Here is a 23,363-nt window from a genome sequence, read left to right as displayed (position 1 = left end):
GGGTGAGGCAGGAGGACTGTGAAAAAAACATGACCACATAGTAATCGAAATGCATACTCCATGGAAAGGAACCAAACTAAGACTTCAACTGAGCATGAATTCCAGTCTTTCTTCATTTCCGCAAGCTTGACTTTGCATTTTTAATACTATCTTTTTAATATCATTTTATGCCATTTTGCTACCTTCTCATCTGTTAGGTATTATGGGTACATTTATCACAAAGATGTCCTTGTGCTCACAGCAGATGAGTCTTTAATGCCTGCAATGCAGGGCATAGGGTGTTGGCAAATTAAAAATAGGTAACAATGAAATTATTTTTTTGTCTTTCCTTCTGCAAGGAAGCCAAAGCCAGAGATCTTTGGATGTTAAAGAGTGGCTGGAGTAAATAGCCAAAACACTGAACAAGTTAGCAAGGGCTGAAATTCTGTTGGGGGACAAGAAAGTTATAAAGAAAGTTATCACCTGCCTAAAAGTGGCTTTATACTCCTGGGGTGATAGTGCTGTACTCATTAGTTCTGCAATAGCACAACATTATGAGAGAGCTTTCCCTTCAACTCGGTTGCCCTGTTCTTACAGAGAAATAACAGAGCTCTGGATACACTCTGTCCCTCCCTTGATATAAAATTGCAAGTCATCTTTGAGATATCCTGGAAATAGATAGAAAAATGTATGAAGCTTCTTCACAGCTGTCCAAGAGGTAAATCCAGTCAGATGAACTGGAAGGACTCTCTTCTAGCTGCCCACAAACGCCATCCAGATAAGCATGGCAAAAGCTGTTGCTGGCCTCTCATCTTTGGGCTTGCTGGATACTAGTACCTGAAAAGAAACATTTTCAGTTCATTGATTGGCTTGAAAGAGAACTGGAAAGGGGAAAAGCCCTAACACCCTGACATCACAGAGTGACAGAAAGCCTGATTTGTAATTGCTAGTAACAACACAGGCACCAGGAACGCTGTCCCATCAGACCCAGCTCCTCATCAAAGCAGCCAACTTTCATTGCTTCCTTCACTCAGACAGTGAACTGGAGCCAGTGACTCTCCACTAGTTTCTGCAGAAATTGGCCAGCTTCCTTAGAGAAGCATGAACACCATAGATTCATCTTCTCACAAAGGTAAAAAAGCAGCAACAATTCTGATCCACAGATTAAATGCAAAAAAAAAAAAAAAAAAAAAATTATGCAGGAAAGTTGACTTACTAAAAGAAAATTAAGGTCCCTCTACTATTTTCCCATCCTGTCTCTCATTTAGCATTTTTCCAGTAACCCATTTTGTTATTAGTCTTTATGTCACTGTAACCACCATCCTCATCACCTTATCTCATTAATTACTTCTAATCTATGCTTCTGAGGTGCTCTGATTGTGTATGTGTGTACACACACACACACCTCTCTTCTTTCTTAGCCATCCTTACGCTCACAGTCCCTCCCAGTTTTGAGCCATGAACCTACACCATGAATGTCCTTGAAAATATCCAAAGTTATAGAGGGAATCCTGAGACTGTGTGATGGAGAACTAAGCCCAACCGCAGTGATAGCACCCATCAGGGCTGGCATTGCAGATGGTCATTTAGGTCTTAAACCAGGTCCTGCCTCCATGCACTTTCAGAATCCGCCCACTTCAACCAAAAAAATAAAAATAAAAATAAAACTTCCAGCTTTTGCTTACCCTCAGAAGTATGGAGTTTTCTACCACAAGCACACTCATTTCTGATTCCAAAAGAGCACCAGTATTTTTCAGGGCTGCACACATGGTGAGGCAAACAAGACAGAACATTTCTTTTCTCTCCTGAGAAAAGTTATTAAAACATCCTATCGTCTTCACCTTCATTGTGACCTTTTTACTTGTTTCTCATTTTCCACCTCTGTACAACCTCTTTGATGCTCTTTTCCATCCCCCCAAACCATAACATAACATTGTACAGCGACACAAAGAAACTGCCAGGATGGTATCTCTCTGAGAAACTGTTTTTTAGGACTACTCCTGCCCTCCTGCCAGACATGTGATTCCCATTAGCATCGGTGCAAGCTCTGCTGCAAAGCGTCTGCAGCCTGTGGCTCACAAGCTCTCCACCAGCCTGGGGAGGCTCTGGTCATTTAACACTGCAGTTTTGGTTAGTTTGTTGGAAGTGCACATTTATTTACTCATTTGTCTTTTAATAAGAATGGACTGTGTTTTTTTTTTCTTCCCAGTATTTTTTGCTGTTGTTCTACAGACAAAAATACAACTTTCTGGTAAATCTGAGCTTCTCCTGCAGACACACATCATCTAAGTGACTGGAAGACCACAAGAATCAGAAGATTCCAGTGAGCCCTGGCCTGTGGAAAGGAGGAAGATGTCATCTCTCAGCTGAATATATAACATTTGATTGAACTATAACATGTCTAGGAAAAACACCTGTGACAGATTGCAGACATACATTGGATGATTCTTATTGCGTTAATGTATTTTTAAAAGTACACTTTAAAATGATTATTTTTCTCTCCGGATTTTCCTTAACAATTAGCTATCTAAAACTGTGGTAAGGATACAATGTGGTACATTCTTGGAATGTCATTCTTATTCAAGTAAATCATTTTTCTGATTTCAATATTCAGTGTCACTTAGACTCTCAGCTTAGCAACGAGAATAAGCAATGCTCAGAAAGCTGAGCAGGGTCCTCTCAGGGTCATCAAACTGGAACAGCATTATCCTCACACACAGCACGCTATTGTGACAAAATCACTGACTTTTAATGACTTTTTGCAACAGTAATCCCACACCTATTTGTGGCATGAAAATTATCCAGAAGATGCTAAGAAAGAAGAAAGGTAGCATTAGCTGTTAAGTAAGTGTTAAAGAAAGTGAAGTCTCAGACAAAGAACTGAAGGATGCTGACTTAATTTATTGAATGTCAGGAGAAATTGTTTCATGAGGATGAAGAGAGAGCTGCAGCCAGACAGATCCTTGTTCTCATGGACTTGTAGTTCTCCTGCACCGTTTTGAGTCGTGTAAAGGAACTTCCCAAGCACAAATACAAGTCCCATGTTTCAAGCCACGAGGTTCCCAAAGGGGTTAGTTGTAAGAAAGGATGCAGATACTTTAGGATGTTTCAACACTGTCTTGGAAATGCAGAAAATGTACTTTAAAAAAAACAGAAAGGGCATTTGAGGGACTCTGCGTGTGAAGAGAGAAGTGAATTCAGCTTGAAGACAACAGCCCTTCTACAGAGTTTGTGCTACTTGGACTTGGCACTTAATCTTGTAACCATCCACTAGGGAGCCTCAGACAGTCCATGGCAAACTTCATGGGCAGATCACAGGATATCCTCTCTTTGATGGCAGAAGATGAAAGGACACACAGAACTTTCTAGCTGAATTATGTGTGAAGTAGAAAACAGACACAAGGAAGACAAGGCAATGGGTCCCAAGATTAGGAATCAAAAGACCTGCAGTTCTCATGGGTTTGGCACTGTATCACATTAAGGATATTTTCAAGTCACTCTGTAGTCATTTGGCTCACTTTCCCCTAAGTATTAAATAATATAAAATTGAAATAAAAGATAGATGTATTTTTTGAAAGACAAAATGTCTTTTTTGAAAGACAGGGCAATTGAATATAGTTATACAGTAATTGTTTACAATGCAAATTTGTTTCAAATTTGCATTTTATAGGTAGTTTACAGTCCCAGACTACCAGAGCTCCCAAGCATGCACACCTTTCAAGTTCCAGACCTGCAGGTGAGCTGGCCCTTCCCACCCTGAAAGAAGATCCCATTTGTAATACTCTACTTTCTAGAGTTTTTTACAAACTCTACTTTCAAATACTTTTACCAATTATTCAGAAATAAATATAAAATAGTCACTGCATATTAAATTTGTTGAGGGGGACAGTAAGGTAAAGCGCAGAGTGCCATGCCCTCCTGTCAGAGCAATCTATGCCTTACACAGTTGAAGGACTGGGAAAAAAAACTTCTCATGGCCACAGCGAACAAACAAGTCCTTGCAGACTCCCATGCTGTAATAAAGGGAGTTGATAAGATACCCTGATCCATAAAGAATACAGTAATTAGGAAGAAAAGGGGGTAGTATTGCCTCTGTATTTGCTGTGCATTTCATTTCATATGCAGTTCTGTTGGCCGACTTTCTTGAAGGATGTTGAAAAATGGGTCCCAAAAATAAAACCTGCCAAAAAAAACAAGAGCTGTACAGTGCTAACGGCAATGAGCTCAATCCCTGTAACAACAGATCAAGAAGTAACTGCTTTGGTGAGGAAGAGACTCCTAACAGAAAATACTGGCAATCCATTAAAAGAGAAGTATAAAATACTAACCAGTAGCTGAAGACAAATTTAAACAAGAAATTAGGTACACAATTTGTTGTTGATTTTCTTATTTAGAGTGATCGTAAATAACCATTTGATTTTCCTCTTGAAGTTAGGGGGGCTGGATGACTTTTAGGACTATGCATCCTGGTTATCTTACAAGATCAAAAGGAGCAGCCAGGGCTAAGGACAACTAATTTGCAGAGGAGGGTTGGGTGTAGTAATGAATTTCTGCAGGGTCACCCCATCCAGAGAATGTGGTTGGTACTTGGTGGCCTCATAGAAACTCACAGATGATAGACAGTGTCCACAGCAGGAGGAAATCCCAGAGATGGCTGTGGCCTCTTACACATTTCCCTTTCATTAACAGATTTATTGTCCTTCTCAATTCACCCACCAGAAAGGCAGAGATATCTCCTACCAGGCATCTGTCTCTTTATGGGGTAGCAAACACACCTCCACTACAGATAAGAACTTCAGTGAGTTTGGAAACCGTGTGTTGCACTCTTCTGCCACCAGCTGGTCTTTGGGGATAAAAACACTGGGTGAAACTGGGTGAACCCTTTCCCAGAGTCATAAGTACCTTTAGGAGCTCTTCTTTTCCCTCTTCTGTTAAAGAATTTCAAAATACTACGTTATTTGCCTATACAACTTTCTATTTGTCTATCTTCATTTCACTTTTATTTGGCTTTATTCTATTATGTCAGTAGAAATGGTGCATAACATGATACGTTGTAAGCTGTGTCATAACAAGCTGATGTGTAATGTGATGAGGCATTATAATCTCAAAATATCTATTTATTTGTATTATCTTTTAAGTTGGTTGACAGAGGAAAGCTTAGAGCAGACACCTAGGAGATGAGAAACAAAGAAGAAAATAATTGCATTCTTTTACCACAAAATGCATCTCTACTTTCACACTAAAACACCCAAACCTAAGAAAGTATCTGGAAATACAATAGAAGTTAATTGTGCAATGCTGGCTGCAAGCATTTATTTTACCATTTGGGCAAATTCCTCAGATGACAATGATTTTAAAGTCTTGTTTTCTTTTTGAACCAAGCATCAGAAAGAGCCAAGGAAGTACAGTGACACAAGAGAGACCTTGTAACACTGGTCACACGAGGAAAGACACCAGGCTGCAAAAGCCAGCCGCCTCCGCGTCTTTATGACCTACAGATCCAGAAGTCATCTCTCCAGACCCCAAAGTTTCCACATAGTCCCCAGGCATCCTATCTCCTAACTTAAACTCACACTTCACTCCCAGGACTTTGTTGCTTGATTCTCCGTGTTATCAAGCATACAATGGCTCCCTTTGAGGCAGATTTGAGGAGAAGGAACAAGAAGACAGGAAAAGAAGGGAAGAAAGAGTTTGTTCACTGAAGCATTCATGCCTCCACCTAAGACCAAGTTTACTGAGCCCTGCTATTAGCAAATATCTCTGAAACCTTCTGGCAAAGGGTATTTTCCCCATCTTCCCCTACTGTTACTCAAAGCAGATTTTCACAGAACTCAAGGCAAGAGAGGACCACTATGTTCTCTCCTACACAGAAGCAGCTCTCATACCGAAGCTAAATATTTTAGTTAGAATAATGTTTTTGAGTGTTAAGTCAAAGTACAACTTGTGCCTGGGATCTATTCAAGGTGTCCCCATCAGACCATGTATGTGGAAGAAAGACCAGAACCCCCAAGTTCTCAACACATCTGACACAAATAAATTGTCATCCCTAAAACACCACAATCAATATGACCCCAAATCAGGCAAACAAAATGCACCAGCCAAATGGCTTAGGAAAAACTTGCTCTGCATCCAGGCACTCCAGCATTCTTCCCAAAATGTGGATTAGCTGAATAAGTTTTTCCCTCTCAGAAATGGCTTTAACTTCAATTTAAAGATAATATAAAATAAAACAAAATACGACTTCACTTTGAGAAGTGATGAATCCACCACTTCCCTGAGCAGCTTTTATAATAATTTCTAAGTTCGCTACTAAGCAATTGCCTTTTACTTGAAGATAGAACTTACCTCATTTAATCTTTGGATCTTTTTTACACCTTTGTGGGAGGTGAAAAGCTCTCCTACCCAGAAGTAAGCTATTTCCCATCAATAAGTACCTATGCCCAGCGATAAGACCACTTCATAATCTTTTTGATGAATGGAGAAGCTACTGCTACTATCAGTTACTCTCATATTTTATGGCAAATATAATTGATTTTTGAACACACCAGCTAAAACGAGGGAGTCAATAAAAAACTGTTTCAAATCCAGTCAAAACAGATATTTTCCAATTATGAGCACATTTTACTTAAGGTTAACCCAAAACATTTTGTTCAATCTAATACAACTGTCTGGTGCAACTGTGTATGTGTGTTATTTAATCATTTCAATATTTTTTCTTGTTAGTTTTTAAGACAGTTACTAAAGATATCTTGCTCTCAAAAGAAGAAGATTTAAAGGTTTGTTTTGAAATGTTAAATGAAATGGGATTTTCTTTTCTTTCTTTCTTTTTTTTTAAAAAAAAAAAAAAATTTAAAATTTTCCCCCCTGCTCTGCATTTTTCAGAACAATGGGGATTTGGAAGGATTACTATAGTGAATCTGTCAACTTTCCTGAATTTCCTTTTTCTTCTTTATATGTCATTTTTCTGAGAATGCTCTGGTGATAAGCATCCTCACTGTCTTTGTAGATAATAGGGAATTTAACACATCTACAGTGTCTGACTGGAATATCATAAATAATCCTGGCACCACCCACTAAGAAAGTATGAGCGAAAAATATCAATTAGCTGGCTTATAAAGAGAGCACTGGCCATCCTGGCACTGAATGTGGGAAAAACAGTATGCAATCGTGTAATCAAAGGCTGGATCACAAAGCCCAAGCACAAGGGGATTGAGTTAAGCCTGCACAGGCAAATACCTTAATTCTGTCATATAAAAACTCAACTGGCATTTCCTGAATACTTGACTTTGTAATCTGAATAGCATTAATTAATTTAGGGGTTGTGTGTAGCTAATGATGACTAATATGACAGAACCATAATCATCTAAGTATCATGGTGGGAAGAGACAGATGCTTAGATAGCCAAGTTTTTCACATAATTTCATCCGAATAATAAATAAAGCAGAGCCTGAGTCTGTTCTGAATCTCACAGGGCTAGGAGTTAAGAACATGTTGGATAGCAGTCTACATGTTCTTGTAATTTACACAATAGCACATGCCTATCTGCCACATTGCCAAACACAAAAAGGACTACAGATTTCACCCCTTGATGATCTCTTACATTCCCCATGAATTCTTGTCTTGGACACAATGATTACCATCTAAGAAAGAGCACTGCAATTTTTCACTGCTATACCTCTCCATTCAGGGTACAGTAATTCTTTGTCATCATCCAAGAATACAGATCCAGCAGACATGAGGATAACACCAGTGTGAGGGTTATTTTCTTTCGGTGTGAACACATTCATTTTCCAGTGTTTTCTTTTTTTTCTTTCAAATTCCTGTTTAGCAGGATCCGATGCTTTTGCACTGATTTGGTCATTACTTTGCCCAAGACATTTCTGAAGCTAGTAGCAGTTCCACCAGTTAACAACAGCAAGAAAAAAAGGCAAGTCAAAAATAATGGCATGCCAATCACTGCTGCACATAAAAGAATATGGGCCCCGACCAGAGCCTAGAGTAGTAATGGGGAATTGGCCTTAATAGACTTCTGCTTGAGCTGTAAAGTAAAAGCCAGTGTGGCTAGAAGGCTTTTCTTAAAGATTATCTTCCAACTCCTCGTGTTAACATCCTCAGATAGTCAAAAACAGGGGAAAGAAGATGACAGTAATCTTTGGAATGTCCTAAGAGGCATGTTAACAAGTCCTGAAGACATGAATAAAATGTAACCTGGTATATTTCAAACATTAACAGTCTGGAATTACCATAAAGAACCATGGCAACAACAGGCAATTAATTCACACTTATTCAGATTACCATAGAAACTGGACCAACGTACCAGAAATTATCTATAATTTCTCACTCTAAACATTCAAGCACAGTCTATAATTTCCATAGTAATTACCTGCTTGTAATAACCACAGAAATATTATAAAAATCTGTACGAAACACTATGAAATCTTGACATAATGAAGGCCAAACATAATTTTTAAAACCTGCACAGCTTTTACTTGTATTATAAAATAGCACATGGGAGCCAAAAAACTTTTCATCTTCCAGCACGGTACTGCAGGAGAAATTAACACTATTCTGTCAGATGAAAAGAAAAATACACTTACGTCATGACAAACCACAATGCTAAAACCTGCCTATGCAGAGCATAGCTGCAGCATGTAGCACACAGGCTCCGTGATGTATCACCACGCTCATTTTCAAGAGGTCTTAGCTTGGAGTTGAACAGCTGCCATTTTGTTGCTGAAGCTTGTTATAGATTTTTTCCAGATCAACTACTGTTAAGGAAAAAAAAAAAACACTGAGTCTGAAAGACATAAAGACATTACACTTTTATTTAAAAATCTATTGCTTATGCAGGTATCTCAGCAACGAAACTATGGGCTCAGAGACACAGTTCTTGACTCCTTATGCATGTTCATAGCTTTTTCACATTGCTCAATACTGAAAATTCTGAAAATATTGTTGACCTTATTGAAAGAAATAGGTACCTTAATATCCCCAGTATGATTAATCCTATAAAAAAACATACTTGGATACTATTTATATGGGATTTTCAGTAGTTTCAGTTAAATTATTGCAGCAAAAGCCATTGAAATATAATTTAAACTGATCAACACTGCTAATAAGGGTGGGGAACTACTGATTCAGTGGAGTTTTGAGGGCATGAGGAAGCCAGAACTAAAGCAGAATGCAAACTATTGACTCAAAGAGCTGTGACAATGAAGAGAAGCCCAGAGGAGAAGCCCTGTTTTCCCTTTCGACTCTAGAGGAGTACTAAGGATAACTGCTCTCCGCATTCTAAAATTAACCTCTGAGAATTTTCTCTCCTCACCCTCTTACAGCTCACCACCGTCATCAGCCCATGACATACTTCAAAGCACGTGGAAGTCGATGGGAACATTCCTATTAATTCCTATTACCCTTGAATCAGTTCTTCAGAGCAGTTTCACACCAGTCAAGAGTCACAGCTTTTGACTGAGTTACTGCTAATTTACACTGGCAGGAGAGATTTCCCTGTATGCATCTTCTCACACAACAGATAGTGCAAAGACAAATAAACATTTGTTGTCTGTAGGAAAATCAGAAAGGCTATCACAATGTGCTGAACATTTCCAAAACATGTTGTCAGATACACCTCTCTTTGAAAAATTTGGCCAACCTGAAAAGAAAAATCAGAATACATCAATGTCAAGGTACTGTTGAACAAAGAGATAGTGACAATTAATGGAAGTGACTGAAATATTTAGAACTTGGAAACCTCATTTGGATAAATATCTACTTTCCAACTTCTGCATAATTCCTCAGAATTCCCAAGAGTTAAAAATCAGGAAGTAAAACTTACAAAGAAAGTATTTTACACAATATTTTCGTATGTCAGTGGCATAATAATGTTTAAAAGATCCACTATTTTTTGATTCATGAGATAAATTTAGGAAGTTCATCAAAAGAAAAGATGTGAAATGTCTAACTCAAACTCTACTAAATATCAACAAAATTTATTTCTCATTTGTTTAGCAATCCTGGTAGACAATCACACCCAAAAAAAGACTATGTTTTCTGATGCAATTAGACATCAGGTAACCTGAATTATAGATGAGGTACTGAATGACTTAGTGTAAGTCACTTAGCACGGTGATGTTATTATAACGTACATTAGATCTTGTGAGGATATTGTAAATCAGTTGTCATTAATTCTTGAAAAGCACTGTCTAGCTCTTGACTGAAATTGCTATAGAGTGATATAGCACCATACTTTTCAGTTTAGTTGAATAAGTTTGGTGTTTCCTTTTCAACCCCCCACACCGTATTTTTCAGGAAAGTCAGCACTGTCAGAAAGGTACAAATTTCTCTGGGCTGCAAATGCATCACATAAAATATTCGAAGTGAAATCTGGGCTTGGTGACAGTCATAAAGTTAACCTAGCTCTGCTGCTCAGACTCTACAACCACTTGAGCATATCACAACGCATAAGATAAACTGCCCTCAAAAAAAAAAAAAAATATATATATATATGCAAATTGATTGGTAACTTAAAATTCAAAGCCTCCACAAGCACAACCTATACAAAGTATTGGCAGACTTCAACTGTGCAATTCACTGTACTTTCCGCTAGCTGTCAGGTCCACGTGCATGTCCCAGGCACACTCAACCACTCACGGGCATAATCAGGAGGCCAGGACACTGCAGCACCTTACAGCGCGCATCCAGCATGCACGTAACAGGCACTGACATTGTGGCCACCTGGGCTTCTTCTTGACAAGGAAGCTGAGATTCACAGCCACCTCCTCCAGCAACTACAAGCATCTATTCCCTGTTGTGAGTTGGACCTTGCCAGAAAGAAGTGAGTTTTATGAAACATTTATGGACACTGGATTAGAGGTAGTGTGGTTACAAGGCAGCTGAAGAGCAGATGCTCAGTGTGGGCAAATTGTCATAGGCTAATGAAATGTGACACCCTCTGGCAAGTATTAAATAAGAAGCTGCCCTCAGGATTTAAGATTCAGAGACGCAGTTCATTGTGGTATAAATTCATGTGATTTTTATGTACAAGTGTTTCCACTGAAGCTATTATGTCAGAGTATTATGGTATCAGTTTGGTGTGTTGACGTCTTTAAGCACCTAAGCAGAAGAACTACTCACACGCTTTACAAGTTGAATAAGTATTTTGCTGAGTCAATGCCAGGTCCTGGATGAAGCTTATGTTCAGAAAGACCACCCTGCCTGCTGAAATGGCCTGCCGTCACCTCCAGAAGAGGGCAGTGCTGGCTTAAACTAACGGGACATAAACGCTCTCAAAGTCTTGGCTTGCAAAGGGCAATACGTTTCGTCAAGAAAAACGTCCCAGTCAAAAAACTGCAAAGTTGTATAAAAACTATCACACTACACAGGAACAGCCAGTAGAGCAGTCCTCAATGAGACACCAAGTTTTGAAACATTTATCAACAGCATTCATATTTTGCCTTGAGATTTGGACAGAAGCTGGTTTGTTTCTCGCAACCTTTCTGTCTTTAGAAAACCCAAGACAGGTTAGATGAATTGCTATTTCTAGGAAAAGGAAAGTGATTGATAACAGTTGTTATCTCTCGTTTGATCTCGTGGAGCTCAATCTGCCTCTTGCTTTTATCAGAGGCAGAAGGGCTTTGTGCTCAGAATGACCCAGATGTTACCCCCCCAGAGGCACAGAGAAATGGGTGCAAAGGAGCTCTTGGATCTTTCTCTTACCTAGGCAATTCACATGTAAACCAGGAAAGAAACTGTACTGCTATAAAACCGATGTTACTTAGAGAACTGAGCCCCAGGGATTAAAAATGGTCAGTTGACTGCTCACTTCCAAGCAGTAGAAAGAAAAATAAGTCACAGGGATGGTGCAGAAGTAACCTTCGCACATGGGTAAATAACAGACTTCAAGGTCAGCTTGCCACTAGCTGATCTTCTGAGTGACTATCCTAATAACTGCCTGGGCTCCTAAGCAAAAGCAATTAGTGAGGAACCATCTGTTTAAGGTGCTCTGGTATTAGGCCACCCAAAAAGCCTACGATTGTTAGCTCCACCCTGGATGGAGCAGACTCCCTTGGCCACAAGTGATTGCTGAATAACACATGGTCCTGCAGGCAAAGCAAACCCAGAAAATACCTTATAAGAATAGAGCAATTCAAACCCCAGCCAGAGATGAAACTCATGGGAAATGGAAAGACAGATAAGAGGCTACTGCCAAGGATTTAAACAGAGCTTCATTCTGTATCAGCAAGAAATGGGTGCCAGCAAAGTGGAAGGTAATCAGAAGATAGCTTTGTCTCTGACAAGCTCCATTCCTGACAGGCTTTGACTCTGATCATTTGACATTTTAAAGAGCTTTTAGTTATTTCAGGTACAGGAGGTTATGAAATGCAACTATAGGAGTTGGAGGAGGCCTGCACACCAGATAAATACCTGGCAGAGATGCTTTCAGGCAAGAGGCAGGGAAACCAAAAGGTTTGTGCACATTTTAATGCAAAGAACAGGGGCAGGTTTGGGAGACTGAAACACTGACAGGACTCTGGTCATGCTCGTGGCTCAGGTCCAAGCACAGGGAAACAAACTTCTGGAGGAGTTGTCAAAACACACGAACCCAACCCAAAGCAAAGCGGAGCTTAGGGAACACGGACAATGGTTTCACACTGTGCGCATGATAGAAATAACAAGATATGACTTAAAAATGAAACTGGAAAACAAAGGCCACACGCGGCTCAGAATCAGGGCGCCATGGGCCTGCAGCTCCTAGGGCCAGGAACCAGGGCCTCCCTAGGTGGGTCAGGACAAGGTCTAGCAAGGAGGGCCTGTCCCACCAGCCCAGCCAGGAGCAGGGCACCAGGGCAGCCCCATCCCCAGGGCTGGACCTAGACTTGGCCTACAGGTAGAGTCCACATGAGGGGAAGCCTGTTCAGACACACTAAGGCCTGATGGTGCCCTCAAGGCCCTGACACCCAGTGAAAACTTTAAAAATCAAAGGAGTTCTGCAACACTTGGAGCTACAACCTTCAGAGTAACAAAAAGTACAACCTAAAACAAGGACCAGAATGTGAAAAACACTATGAATTAGAACAGTTCATAATCATAGTCAAAGGGGTAGTAATGCGCACCCTGCATAGACAAGGTGGCTGCTGGAAATGCTGCTGCTAAGTGCACTCTACAAAGCAACTGAAGAGAAATGGGAGATTAACAGAAGTTGCCTATTTAAAAACAGAAAGCGTATAACTTCAAATTTTGGCAAGTGCACAAGGAAACAGTGTCAGAGGAGAAAAAAACACTGATCTGCTGTGTTGAAAGTTTGAAGGGAATGAACTGGTTAAGAGAAAGTGGTGGCCTGCCATTAAGATACTGGTGGGAAGGGGAATAAACATTCTCACTTAACTCTATGCGAAAATAGTCTTGAGTGAGTGTTACTATACTTTACACTTCCAGCTTCACAGAATATGTGGGACTAGCAGAAGGTATCACTACTCGTTTCTTAAATACTTTTTTTTAATACTGAAGGTCAGTGCTATTGGGTGCTGTAGACTTCCACAGGGTGCTCCTCTCCAGATGATCTCAAACAGGAAGAAAAGCTGTTAGCAATTTGTGGTGTCTACCACTAAACAGTCGAGTCCTAAATAGATAAATGAAACTTGGAGGGTTTCCCCCCCACAGCTGCACTGCTGGCTGACTCTTAAGAGGTTTTGTGTTTTGCCCCTTATAAATATAAACTACTAGGTATCTAAAAGGTTTTCCTGTGTCCAAGGGCATTGTTTTCAAAAAACCTTTACAGTAAATGGTATTTCAGTGCAACTCCCCAGAGGATGAAGGTATTCCTGCACTCCCTTAATTTAACTGCGTTCAGAAGCAGGCCTGTAATCAGCACTTGCAGGGCTTTTTCCTTTGAAAGCAACAGGTGAACTTTCAGAGAGTACGAAACAGTCTCACATACAAGAAAAATATAAGGTTAAGTGGAGGGAAAGGAAAGGGATATATAAAGGGACAGTAAACAGACTGTCTGCAATCTATTAAAAAGACAATAGTAGCACTTCTCCCATTCCATATCCCCTGGCAACATTTATTGTTTTAATAATTACACTACCCTTTATTTTTCCATCTTCATTGCTGTGGGAAAAATCCACATAAACAACAAGAGAATCATTTGACAGTACACTGGGAAAAGATTGAAATTATTCTACACAAAAGTGCTTTAAAATACCCAAAAGGAATGTAACAAAAAAAAAAAATTTACAGTCTTCTGTATAATCTGTAACATTAATAGGAACAGTCATGCAGACAGAAGTATGATTTTTTTTAAAACTGGCACCATGCATCAGGGTATCCAGCAACCTAAACTGTCTCCTTAACGCACATACTAGAGTTTGTATCAAAATAATCTGTTACCTAACTTTTTTTTTTCCCCTTTTTCTCTCTACCTTATCATACTCCTCTCTTTAGTTAAAGGTTTGACATCCCACTTGTTGGCTCAATTAATTTGTTTTTGTAAAGAGCAAATAAATTTCCCGCACATGCAACACAGGTAGCGTGTTTGTTCTCTGATTTAATTCAATCAATTCAGGACAGTTTATTCTTAAAGAAAAAAAAAAATCTTGGATTCTTTAATGCAAATATTACAGTACTGACATCATACTGCAAGGGTGAACTTCATCTGGATCCTTAATGATTCTGAGGGCAGGACACTGCTGCAAAGCTGTAGCCAAGAGCAGGCTTTTCTAAATCAGCTCTGGAAAAGCTTGCTTGTGCTTCATCTGGACTTCCAACTTTCAAGTATTAGTGAAAGGAGGAAATATGCGTTGTGGATTTACAAATGAACCAGTCTAAATCCATTCATTCTGCTACTAAAGCCAGTAAGAAGGCAACCAGTGATAATGCGGTAGTCACAAGCAAGCAGGCTTTATCGTTTCAAATTGGAGGCTGACTGACAGAGGAAATATGTTGCTGGATAATTCACAAGGGCATGATTAATGCAAGTCTTTCAGTAGATTTATCATGTGACAGATCCTGATGGGAAAAAACAGTGGGTGGGAAGGGGCATCTTGAATACAGTGAAGAAAAAGGAAATGCAGCACAGCATTCACCAGAATCACTCTTTGATTTCATTTTTGCAACATTTGAACATAAAAATCCCAGTCAGAGCACAGAGCTTTGTGTAAGACACAGCCAAATATTAGGTGCCAGCCTGGAATGACCTGACTCACTTATGTAATGACAATTAAGTTGCTATGCTAAGTGACTGCTGCTGATTAAATGCCACAGCGCAGGTGCTATTCTGATTTTACAGCTACATGCGAAGAGTGTGATTTAATGCACATGTCGATGATATTTGCAAATTAGCAGCTGGGGGTTATGGAAAGGCAGCAGAACCTCAATAGCCGGACTGCTCTAGTCGAATATACACTCAGACCAGATAACCCTTTTAAGAGCATCTCCTTTTACTTAGGAGGGAAATCCCCATGCCATTGAAGATAAGTAGTTCACACAGGGCCAAGCAGTCTGTGGTTACTTCTTCCATTTTTATCTCCCTTGCACTGGTACCATCAGCAACCACTGCTACAAGGGTTGTAGCGACTGAATTCGTAAAGAGACACCTAAGGGAAGCCCAAAGCTGTGGGGAAAAAAAAAAAAAAAAAAAAAAGGTTTCCACTAATCTTTGCTGTGGGCTTTCATTCTCCACAGTGAATTCCTCTTCCCACAAACCCCTATGGAAAGCATCTGACATGTGGTTAGTGTTGCAAATGTGCCAGCATAGCTCACAGGCTGGGCACACTCAGTACATTTTGCCTGCTAGACAGAAGTCAGATCCTGAGACCAGGGGAACCCCTACAGACAGTGCATGTAACTGCTGTAAAGCAGAAGCAAAAAACAGCATGGAGGAGGCACAAGGCTCTGGTATAAATCTCCTACATAATTTGGTTGCAGAATCTGTGATTGCTCTTGCTGTGCTTAAAACTAGGATGTCTCAATCACTTATAAAACATAAAAGAGAACAATATAAGCTCTGACGTGGGAAGTTCTTATGGCTGTAAGTGGGGAAGGTTTCTCAAGGACGTATCACTCTGGGCTTGCCCCGATACCTTAGTCTTTTCATGACAGTCTGTGGCTGGTCACTACCAGAAATGGTGACACTGACCCACATGGACTCATCTTCTAATCCAGCACAGCTGCTTCTGATGGTCCAAAAAAATGATGGCTGTCTCCCCTGCCCTCACCACAGCACCACCCACGGATGTGTGCTCCTTCTGAGGAGAGAGACTGCATTTCACCCCAGGGGCAATAAACTTTATTAAATTGGGACAGCAACTGTGACAACACCACACCCTGCCAGACAGACCCAGTCCTTTTCGTTCATTCTTTTCCATCCTGCTGCAGTACATCACAAAGAATAAAAACAGGTTAGAAGTCCATATAAATGACACAAAAGAAAACCTCTTGGATGCCCGGCCTACCCCTGTAGTCAAATTCTGTGTAGTTAAAAACAGAATAGAGCAACTCATCTCACGACGCTGGCTGAGAATCACCAGTACAGAAGCAGAGAAGCACTCTTGTGCCCCTGCAGTTTCTTCCACCACAGGCTCATGGTTGATAAATATCTAAATGCAAAGACATTAGAAAAGAAGATTTGATCTGATGCTGCAGATGAGAGAGGATCTTGAATTCAACACACAGCATAACTAGCACCATGCTGAGGTAACTGTTAATGCCCAATACATCAGCGTCATACATCATAACTACCCCAAGGGTGGAAGCCACTAGAGCAGAAAACAGATCACAGCAGCCTGAAATTCTGTTTCTTAAGGATATCTATAATGCTATAGTCAGTATTCCTGGGCTGACAAGAACAATAAAGGTTGGTAAGCTATCCTGCTCTTGTCAATGAAGAAAAAAAAAATAAGAACAGCATGAGCTCTAGAGAGAGATTTATGTCCCCAGCCAAGAGGCCATTGTAGGAAGACTGCTTGGACAGCTGGCCCAGCAATGAGAAAACAATTGACCTTCAAAGATAACACTACAATTACCATTCAGTATCTTCTCCTCCACTCTAAATAAGAGTCATGTGTATTTTCTCAAGGAGCTGTGTTCATTTCGTAGTTATTTTTAGTCATATTTGTCGCGTGAATTCCATCTGCCAGCCCCTTTTAAATGATTTCCAGTGAGTGAGAAGAACAAATATAAACAGGTAAGTATTTTTAGTGTCTAGAATAGCTGTTTCACCTGCAACTTGCAGATAGAGCTTGCACAGAATAAAAGATCTGCATCGGACAAACCCCCAACATCCAGCCTTAATCTTCACATATTACTGAGTTTGTCTTCGTCTACTGTGGTGACAAAGACTGCTCACTTATAAGAAAGGAAGAAAATAAGCAGAGCCCTGTTATATTATTTACAAGGGTGTCAAAATGTTGCACAAAGCTTTACACACAAATTAAGGAGAAAGTCCCTCCCCTTGAGATTTTAATCTAGTTTCAAAGAGACACTGCCAGGGGTCTCAGCTGGCAACATCAAAGTGTGGACAGACTGACAATATACATTTGGAGAGCCCACAGGTTATTTTACTGACTATCATACAAGACTTAGTGTTTTCAAATTAGCATTTCCACATGCACATTTTCAGACATCAGCCTACAAACTGCACCTGATAACCCATATAAATAATGGAAGTTTTTCATGAACATGTGTGCTTGACACATTAAAAAAAAATAAATAATAATAATTATAAAAAAAAAAAACTTTAACAGCTTTCTAATAGCTTTTTGGTTGAAAAAACTTAAGCTATTTGTGTTGGTCAGTTGTATTACCTATATTCACAGTTAGCTATCAGTACCAATAAAGCTTCTGTCTTCAGGGGTTACGATTTCTAAATGACATTCATTGACCTTACCGAAAAAAAAAAACAAAAAAAAAAACATAGAATGACTTTTTGCATTCACAGGGATAAACCTGCAGTACTCAGCCAGCTTTCTGTACAGCTTTAAACTGTTCTTAAATACCACTGGATTGTTGTGATCAGGAACAGAAGCTGAGGTTGGGGAATTTTGAAGGAAGTGTGGCACAGGTTAAGCAGCTAAGCATCGGTTATGTGTGAGAAAGATACGGGATACCAAAATCAGAGAAAGTGGAAGCCCTGTGTTACAAGAGTACACCAAAATTGCCCTACTTAGCCAAGAAAAGAAGAGAGGGGGAAGGGAGTGGGAGGTTGGCAAGAACCAGAGCTTTTTCTTTTTTTTTTTTTAATGTCAACACAAGACATTGTGAGCACAAAATAAGGAAAATAACTAGTAAAGCCAAAGAGCAATAACTCAAGAGCCAGAAGATAAAAGAAAGGCAACAAATAAACTTAGCCTGCAAATTAGGCCTGTCAATGCAACTTGATTCCAGACTAGCTTTCTAATGGGAGACATAGGAAAGAGAGCAGGAAGATCTAAATACTTGTAAATGGAGATTGATTAGTCCATGGAAAGGAACCCAAGATGTGTTCATACCCCAAAAGCAGGACTCGATGGCCTGGGGCAGAAGGCAGTCTCCTATGATCCTATGTAGGTTAAGCCACGGGGACTGGAACGGAATTTGAGCTATGTTATGGCAGAGCTGTAAACCAACAACCATGCCTGGCATGGCACTGATGACTTGTGTTGAGGCATGCACTTGCCAGTGATCAAGAGGTTAAGTCCAGCTCAGCTCTCCCTTCCACTTATGTCTGTTCAGAAGAGGTAATGGAGCGGCTGAGTGGTGGGAGAACACTGCTGGGAAGGTGAGGCTCCAGAAACAGTCGCACAGGACTGACCCTTATGCCAGGAGATTTGCTGCTAGAATTTCTATTTCTTGTCAGAAACAGTTGAGCAAAATACCTTGCTGACAGGCTCTTTGTTTTCCCTGCTAAATCGCTCTCTCACGCTATTCAATTAAAACTTATCAGAGAGAGCAGAACAATGTACAGCTAAGCGTCAACAATACATCAACATCTGCAGGAGAGATGTACAACAACACAAGCCTATTCTCTGGACCTCTGTGGGGAACAGTAAGCTTAGAAAAAAGTTGGTGACATCTTCACACAGAGAAGAAAGCTAAAAGCCTAGATTTGCGTTGTTGGTTTTTAAATACTCCCAAGGTAAGTAGCTTGCCAGCTTGCCACTGTTTCCAGCTGGGGCCAGAGGGATTCCACAAGGGACAGAAAGGTGTGCTGGTATTTATAATGGTCAGTGAAAGAAGAATGTTTTATCCAGAGCAAAGCAAGACTAAGTTGTTCAGGTCATAGAATCATATCACAGAATCGCAGAATGGCTTAGGCTGGAAGAGACCTTAAAGACCACCCAGTTCCAACCCCCTGCCGTGGGCAGGGACACCTCCCACCAGACCAGGTTGCCCAGGGCCTCATCCAACCTGGTCTTAAATACCTCCAGGGATGGGGCATCCACAGCTTCTCTGGGCAGCTGAGGCAGAATAAATCTCTTCTCATAAAAGGCTGAACAAATGGGAAAAGCGACGTCTATCTTTCATAACAGTGATGTTACATTTCTCCAATAACTATTACTATTTAAAGGTAATACCCGTGGGTTATACATGTTGTGACCCTTACCTGTTGCATGCTGCATCTCACACCCAGAACAACAGCTCTCTTATTATCGAGCTTTACAGACATAGCCATTGAAGTTCTTGCCACTTTCTCCAGCTATTTAGGATCTAAATCACAGATTAACAAGGATTAACAAATATTAGCCAGAGCTGATATTGTATCTACAGCTATTCCACTTAGATGCTGCTTTGGCACCTGGGTGTCTTAGTATGAGCAACCGGAGTACCTGGGATGTCAAAAGTGATTTCCCACCAAGCAGACACGTCTCACAACACTTGACTGGTGATTTATACACCAAGCCACTGGATCATATTCCACCACTGCACATCCGCTCAGGTTTCCTCCAAAACAATCTGTTCTGGCCCATTAATCAGTTACAAAACTCTGCTCACATGCAGTAAGAGTCAGGGGTAGGTGAGGACTTAATTGTTATCACCCACTGCAAATTTAAGGCTGGATTTCCTGTTTACCCAGGTGTTGTACTGATTCAGCAGTACCTCTCAGTGCCACCAGTTCACGTGGGCTTGAAAGTATAGCTACCTTCCTCCAAAAGTTAGAGATACTTAGGAAATTTTATCAGCGATGTTAGTGAGCATCAGCCTATTACACCTCAGCACTACTAAGACTAGGTGAACATGGGTGCAGAGCATCAGCCAGCACAGCAAACACCCGTGCTCCAGTCTGCGCCCTCAGCCATTGAAACTGATGGGAAACAGGAGGCTTTGACACAGGTATACTACGCAAAAATCAGGCTCTTCTGTGTAACCATTGCAACAGAGACTGGACCCAAACTAGGGCTCGTTAGTCGTAGTAATGTAATTCTGTTTTGTAAGTATGAAATCCAGGAAGGGAAAGGAAGATGACTCCTCCTCAAGTGATTTGCTAGAGGATGGTTAAAATCTACCGGTAGTTTTGGAGGTAATAGAGGGACCCAGGACCCATGGGGCTTGTGCATCCTGGGAGAAGCAGACAAGCACAATTCAATGTTGGAAGGAAGCGAAGTCATACCACATTCAGGGTGAGGTCCTGGACAGCTTTATGAAGACGGTCTGGGAATCATTCTTTGTTGGATCAAACACTGATGAAATGAAGGGCTGCTTTATACTCACTGTCTACATTAAGCAATATATTAAACAACACAGCAATGGTGATGAGCACTTCATCTCTCCCTCATCTGGGAGAGAAAGGATGATACGTAGACAACAGCACCCTCCGCTGGGTCAGAGATCCTTAACAGATCTGTAGCTGTAAGCATGGGTTTGTAGTGCATTAAGCAGGACAAAAGCAAGGCATAGACTATCCCTCTCCTTTAACCAGTTATTTGGTCTTTGGGCTTACCCCTCCACAGGGGCTGCTCTGGTTTATGAATGATGCTCACTGGGAAGAAACTCACTGGAGAAGCCTAGTATTCCCTAGAAAGTACAGGAATCAGGGCAGACCCCACCTCTTCTTTTCTTGGCTTCATTTCAGCACAAAAGGCTCAGTCAAGCCACTCCTTCTACATTAGCATTATGACCATTAACCGACTGCTGTAAACAGAAGGCAATTTCTGCTCAGTGATCGTCTATCACTCTTGGCAGGCTGCCATGTAGCTTCCTACTCAATAGTAAGAAGCAATCATACACCCCAAATTATACACCCAACTGCAGCTGTAGGCACTGCAATTGGAGATGAGTTCCTTCTGTGGGGGCCAGGTGTGGTGGGCAGAAACAGCTGCCCAGTGGAAAGGAAAGTCTTCAAAGGCCCACCTGGTAAGAAAGAGGCACTTGTCTAGATATAAAGAGTATGAGCAGCCTTTATCTGGTTAAACAGAGATACATGCATATCCAAAAGGAGGTCGTGAGCAAAAATGTCATATCCCTAAAGTACTCTGACAAGGCCTCAAGAGGAGTCATTTGGATGCAGGCTAGATGCCAAAGAAAGTGGTCTCCTGACATGAAACAAGTTCTGATGAGTCAGGGAAGCTATAAGGTCACACGAAAGCAGTGATGAAAGCATCCAGAGACAGCTCTGGTGGAGGCAGAACTCAGCAAAAGCCCTGCAGGGAACACAGCACGCTACTAACTGTTTAACTGTGAGCAGCAGATAGCAGATCACGGCCTTGAATGTCTTTACAAGCAAGCCCAAAGCACCCTCCACCCACCAACTGACCACAAGAGAGGATTATTTTTAACTGGTACTGCTAAAATGCTTCTGATTTTCCATGATGTGAGAACAACACACACACACCCTTTCTAAGCAAATTACAGTAAGTTTCACTTGTACGAAAACAAGTGTCCACAGGACTCTGACTGTGTTTTTGGTCTTCCCATATTCACTGTATGAATACACATAAGAAAACAATAATAGCTGTGTTTTCTTAAATACTTGTAGGCAGACTGTTGTTCTTGGGAGAGGTGGAAGAACACCATGATTCAGTACTGGTAATGTCACGGCATGTAAACACAAGTCTCACTGAGAGGATAACAATGGCTTTGTTTTGTTGTGCACAGCTGAGCAAGAAGCCATCACCAAAATAAACCTGATTCAAACACACCAGAAATGTTTTTGTTTCTTTTCTTTTTGTTTTTCAGTCATCTTCACTGCTGATATGAGAGTATAATTGCACTGAATTCCATGGCATGCAATCTGCACTAGATATGTATATATAACTAACTATAAATATCCCTGTTCAAAATATTTGTTGGTTTATCTTTTTAACTTATTTTTTTTTATTTAAACTCTGCCTAAATATTTTTCAACATTCATTATTTTGTTTATAGTCATGTGATGAAAAGCATAAGGACCAGATGATCACACTTCTACCTCTCTGTGGGAGTGAATGCAAGCTTTTATTTGCATGTTTGAACAAAAGCCCTGCTTGGGAAGGCAGAGAGCAACCTGAACTTCTTACTCCAGAGATCAAGGTATTTGTGAGGTGTAAAGTCAGGTTTATATAATTAGCAGGGAGCAACAGGGCATTTGGGTAAAAACCTCCCATTCTTCATGGGACTCAAGATCCTTGCAGATCCCCACTCCCACCAACAGCTACATCGCCACTGAAGTAATGATGGCATGACAGTTCATGGGCACGCCTCAGCTGTGTTTGTTCTGAAAACCTCCTTGCATGGGAGGGAAGATGTTCACAGGCAGTGCTTCCTCATTACTCTTGTTCTAGACTCATTAAGCAAATACTGCTAGTCACAGCTTCTGCTATGATTTCCATCCCATTGCTTATGTCCCCTCCCCATATTCCTCACATTGTAAGTGATACAGTGTCTTCAAAAACTTCCTCTACAGACATTAACACTCCTGGTCTCCTTAGAGGTTCGAGTTTCTCCCTCTCCCACACTGGTGGTATTGGCACAGGAGTGATGACTTGCCACAGAACTGCTTGGGTAAGGATACGGTCACCATGAAGGAAAAAGATACACAGGGCATTCATGTGGTACTTGCAGACTGGTAATCTCTTCACTGCTAAAGGAGATGAAGTTTAAAAGCTGTCATTTGTTATCTTCAGTAAGACTCTGGTGAAGATAAAGCTCCTGTAGTTTTCACTTCTAGGCAAGTTAGGAGCGTAACCCACAGGTATGGCATAAAATGCTGAGCTCATCTTGCCACCAGAGGATAAGAAATACAGGCATCTTGTTTCTACTAGGGTTTTACAGCATGGTAAGTATTCCGTGTTAGCTATCCCTTAGGAAAAAGCCAGCTTTTCAGAAGGAGAAAAAAAAAAAAAAAAACACGCATCAAAGTTTGTACTCCCAGTATTGAGACAGACTTCTTGCTTGGCAACATCAAACAAAACAGACAGAAGGGATGCTGTAAT

The 23,363-nt window shown here is 40.7% G+C and overlaps 1 long non-coding RNA gene across 2 annotated transcripts; it reads right to left on the bottom strand.

The window, feature by feature from the left end:
- Positions 1 to 8,831: 8,831 nt before the first annotated feature.
- On the bottom strand, positions 8,832 to 19,957 carry LOC310893431. 2 transcript variants are annotated; one of them, XR_014578979.1, is made up of 3 exons: positions 19,782 to 19,957; positions 19,559 to 19,662; positions 8,832 to 9,631 (listed from the first exon to the last, which is right to left on the bottom strand). It is a non-coding gene; the product is annotated as an uncharacterized lncRNA (long non-coding RNA). The 2 variants fall into 2 exon arrangements; XR_014578980.1 differs by lacking the exon at positions 8,832 to 9,631 and adding an exon at positions 15,387 to 15,589.
- Positions 19,958 to 23,363: the final 3,406 nt, after the last annotated feature.

Source organism: Anser anser, assembly GCF_964211835.1.
Source record: "Anser anser genome assembly, chromosome: 2".
Lineage (NCBI taxonomy): Eukaryota > Metazoa > Chordata > Aves > Anseriformes > Anatidae > Anser > Anser anser.
This window is presented reverse-complemented; position numbering and strand designations above follow the sequence as displayed.